Source organism: Canis lupus, chromosome 11 (genome assembly GCF_003254725.2).
Source record: "Canis lupus dingo isolate Sandy chromosome 11, ASM325472v2, whole genome shotgun sequence".
Lineage (NCBI taxonomy): Eukaryota > Metazoa > Chordata > Mammalia > Carnivora > Canidae > Canis > Canis lupus.
This window is the reverse complement of record NC_064253.1, coordinates 56106287-56111609: the sequence shown is the minus strand read 5'-3', so window position 1 is coordinate 56111609 and position 5323 is coordinate 56106287.

Here is a 5323-nt window from a genome sequence, read left to right as displayed (position 1 = left end):
TAATGTTTGTCCTTCTTCGATTGACTTACTTCACTCAGCGTAATAGCCTCCAGTTCCATCCACGTTGAAGCAAATGGTGGGTATTTGTCGCTTCTAATGGCTGAGTAATATTCCATTGTATACATAGACCACATCTTCTTTATCCATTCATCTTTTGATGGACACCGAGGCTCCTTCCACAGTTTGGCTATTGTGGACATTGCTGCTAGAAACATCGGGGTGCAGGTGTCCCGGCATTTCACTGCATCTGTATCTTTGGGGTAAATCCCCAGCAGTGCAGTTGCTGGGTCATAGGGCAGTTCAATTTTTAACTCTTTGAGGAACCTCCACACAGTTTTCCAGAGTGGCTGCACCAGTTCACATTCCCACCAACAGTGCAGGAGGGTTCCCCTTTCTCCACATCCTCTCCAACATTTGTTGTTTCCTGTCTTGTTAATTTTCCCCATTCTCACTGGTGTGAGGTGGTATCTCATTATGGTTTTGATTTGTATTTCCCTGATGGCAAGTGATGAGCATTTTCTCATGTCCTTGTTGGCCATGTCTATGTCTTCTTTAGTGAGATTTCTGTTCATGTCTTTTGCCCATTTCATGATTGGGTTGTCTGTTTCTTTGCTGTTGAGTTTCATAAGTTCTTTATTGATCTTGGATACTAGGCCTTTATCTGACAGGTCATTTGCAATTATCTTTTCCCATTCTGTAGATTGCCTTTTAGTTTTGTTGACTATTTCGTTTGCTGTGCAGAAGCTTTTTTATCTTGATTAAGTCCTAATAGTTCATTTTTGCTTTGTTTCCCTTGCCTTTATAGATATATCTTTCAAGATGTTGCTGTGGCCAAGTTAAAAAATGTTGCCTGTGTTCTCCTCTAGGATTTTGATGGATTCTTGTCTCACAGTTAGATCTTTCATCCATTTTGAGTTTATCTTTGTGTATGGTATAAGAGAATGGTCTAGTTTCATTCTTCTGCACGTGGCTCTCCAATTTTCCCAGCACCATTTATTGAAGAGACTGTCCTTTTTCCAGTGGATAGTTTTTCCTGCTTTGTCAAATATTAGTTGACCATAATAGAGTTGAGGGCCCATTTCTGGGTTCTCTGTTCTGTTCCATTGATCTATTTGTCTGTTTCTGTGCCAGTACCACACTGGCTTGATGATCACAGCTTTGTAGTACAGCTTGAAATCAGGCATTGTGATGCCCCAGGCTCTGGTTTTCTTTTTCAATATTCCTCTGGCTATTCAGGGTCTTTTCTGATTCCACACAAATCTTATGATTATTTGTTCCAACTCTGAAGAAAGTCCATGGTATTTTGATAGGGATTGCATTGAATGTGTAAATTGCCCTGGGTAGCATAGACATTTTCACAATATTAATTCTGCCAATGCATGAGCATGGACTATTTTTCCATCTCTTTGTGTCTTCCTCAATTTCTTTCAGAAGTGTTCTGTAGTTTTTAGGGTATAGATCCTTTACCCACCTCTTTGGTTAGGTTTATTCCTAGGTATCTTATGCTTTTGAGTGCAATTGTAAATGGATTGATTCCTTAATTTCTCTTTCTTCAGTCTCATTGTTAGTGTATAGAAATGCCACTGATTTCTGGGCATTGATTTTGTATCCTGCCATATTGCAGAATTGCTGTATGAGTTCTAGCAATCTTGGGAGTCTTTTGGGTTTTCTATGTACAGTATCGTGTCATCTGCAAAGAGGGAGAGTTTGACTTCTTCTTTGCCAATTTGAATGCCTTTTATTTCTTTTTGTTTGATTGCTGAGGCTAGGACTTCCAGTACTATGTTGAATAGCAGTGGTGAGAGTGGACATCCCTGTTGTGTTCCTGATCTTAGGGGAAAGGCTCCCAGTGTTTCCCCATTGAGAATGATATTAGCTGTGGGCTTTTCGTAAATGGCTTTCAAGATGCTCACCTTTGATCTTAATCTCACAATCATGAGTTCAAGCCCCATACTGGGGTCCAAACTGGGCGTGAAACCTACTTTAAAAAATGCACCTATAAAATCAACTGGGCCAGGAATATTTGGAAGGGTATGTTAATTTCCTAAGTGAATGGTTGTGGTGAGATTTAAGTTTATTTCTTATTCTTTTGTCATGCTTTCCACTTTTTCTTTTTGTATTGCTCTCTGACTCTTTCATGGAAACCTAGTTTTTGCATCTGAGCAAAATATCACACAAAAATTTCTAATGAGGACTTCTGCTTCTTGCAGAAGATTATTTTTGAAGCTTTTTTTCTTTTAATTTTTAGGATTATGGACTTATCTCTTTCTGCATTCTTTTTTATAGACCTCATGTTGTCTGTTGTATGATATTTACTCATTTTCAAATGAGAAAGTTATCAGAGGTTTTTACAAAAGAGAAATTGCACAGCTTCTACTTCTGTTTTCTATGCCAAATCCCCACTTAGATCTATAGTTGTTTGCATGTAATTTTGAGCACAATTCTAGGTATTTGTCTGGTATTCATGTGGTATGGTTCTGCCCACTAGTGTGCTATCTTCTGTTTTCTCTTTCTGGTTTGTTGGTGCTTTTGAAACAATGGAATAAAAGACAAGCTACAGTCTACCACATGAACTGTAGTGTGTCAGGGCTCTTTCTTACACCTGCCTACTGTTCTTGGGAGAATTTCCATTCCAGTACAATCACTGTTAGCTTTGCTTTTTTAGTGAAACATCATTTCCCCCTTTTAACAATCTTTTCCTAGAAGTACTCTCTTTGAATGAATGTAGAAAGTAGAGAGAAGGTTGAAAGAAAAGTCATAAAAAAGGAATACCATAATATCAGAGGAATAGATGCTCAACAATTTGATTGGCCCAGATCCTAGTTTTCTGAGCCAGGGAAGAGATTGTGAATGAGAGACAAGTGCCTTCATGTTTTATTTCATGTTGTTTGGACTTTTTATTTATTATTATTGGTGTTGTGAAGCAGAAGGAAGCCACCGGTTGTCTTTCTCAATCCAGCTCCATAGGTCTTGTAGATACTGAAAATTCCTCTGGCAAGCAGCTTGCTGCATGTCTCAGTTTTCAGACTTGTTTTTCATTTTGGACTTCTCCTCTCTTGGTAATTTTACTGGGCTGCTGGAAGTAACTGCATCAGGGATTGCTGATTTGCTTCCATTTTAAAAAGGAATTCCACTGCAAATGAATTTAAAAATAATTTTTCAAGTTATATTAGGAATGGTTGAGGTTCACTTTCAGGTTGCTTTAATTTACAGACTAACCTTTGGAGGATTTTCTTTCTTCTTTTTTTTTTTTTTTTTAAGAGATTTATTTATTTATTTTAGAGAGAAAGTGAGACCAATCAGGAGGAAGGGGGCAGAAGATGAGAGAGGGAGCAAATCCTGAAGCAGACTCCCACTGAGCGCAGAGCCTCAAGTTGGGCTTGATCCCAGGACCCTGAGATCATAACCTGAGCTGAAATCAACAATTGGCCAGTTAACCCACCAAGCCACCCAGGTGCCCCAGGTTTCCACTCTAATAATATTTTTTTTCTTTCTAGAATTTTAATTCACAATTTGACATAAATTGTTCTTTAAAAAAACTATTTTACATTTTTGTTGTTGATATGAATAAATTGAAATGAATATGAATATGTTGTTGATATGAATAAATTGTTTTTATTTTAATTTCTGACTACTTTTGATGATATGGAAATGATATAGAGAAATACTGTAGGTGTGTGCATTTATTTTATCGCTGAGTACTTTGCTGAACTCCTTTAAAAGCTTTGATAATTTTACGGTTGATTAAAAATTTTTGTATACAATAATATTGTTGGAAATTAGCATTTTCTTGTTTGTCTATAAAATCTCAGATTATTTCTTTTTAAGTGTCATTGCAATTGTAAGAAACTGAAATGCAGTGTTAATTAGTAAACAGTGACAATGGCATTTAAGTTTAGGTTCTGATGTTAGTGAGAACACCTCTAATGTTTTCCCTTAGTTACACAGAATGCTAGCTTATGGTTTTAAGTAGGTACTCCTTTGCATTGAATATCTTTCCACATCATAAGGATTTAATAACAACACTTTGTGAAGTCAAAGGGAAATATCTTTCTATTTCTATATTTTGTGTTTAAAACTTATAAATAAGTTCTAATGTTTTTTTGAAAACCCTTTGGGGATATATTTAAATCTGGTCCTTGTTATTTATGCTATTAATGTGATCTATTGTTTTGGTAATTTTTCTTATTTCTTATGTGGAGTATTCCTTAAATTCCTGTGACAATTCCCACTTGCTCATTGTGTGTTTTTTAGTGAAGAGCTGAATTCTGTTGCTAACGTTTTGTTTACCATTTTTACTTGTATATTAATAAATGAAATTGGCCTGTAGCTTTTTTTATTATCTTTATCAGGTTGTAGAGCCAGGATCATAGTTTACTTATAGTTTTATCATTTTTGCTATGTTCAAAAATGGTTTATAACACATTGATACTATTCCCTGATCATTTTAGATAATTTATCTATAAAGCCATATAATCCCTCTGCTTTCTTTGATCTTATCTCCCGCTTGTTTTTCAGTTTTTGTTTGTCATATTTTATAAAAAGAAATTATTCATTACATGAAATTCATTTTCATACAACTGTGTATTCACTCATTTTATTTTGTGTTTTGATTATGTATTCTTTCTCACTTCTATTTAATTTATTTGCATTTTACTTTTGATTAAATTTTTGCTGTTGATCTATCTGTTTTTAGCAAGTCAGATCATGATTTTATTTTTCAATTACACTTCTGTTCAATTTTCCAATATGCTTGTTTAATTTTATTTTTCCATTTTCTTGTTTTTGTTTGGGTTGCCTTTTTATCCTTTAAAATATTCAGCTGATTTTCTTTAATTTTTTAAAACTGAGATGAATAACATCTTGACTTTTTTTTTTTTCTAAGAGTTACTTTGGCTGCATTCAGTAGATGTGTTGAGTTTTCAAGGACATCATTTTCCGTATTATCTGCTGTTATATTCTTAATTATCATTCTGTAAGTGCATTGTGTTTATAGGATTTCTTTTACATATTCAGAGGTCTTGTTCATACTCTTGTTATTAATTTCATAATGGCAATTTTTGTGGCTTGTTCTGTATACAACTTTATCAGAGTACCTAAAGTTTGTATTACTTGGGGGATGGTGAGCTCTGTACAAAAACTCTGGAGAGGAATGATGGATGAAGAGCATATTTAGCTCTCTCCTTTAGTGTATTAAGGTCAAGGTTATCATAACGTTATTAAAGCTAATGTATGAAGAACAGAATTGCCAGTGTATCTCTGTGGGTTACACATATGATAAAGAAACTGGTGAAGATCTATATTATGCTATCAGAACTTTTTA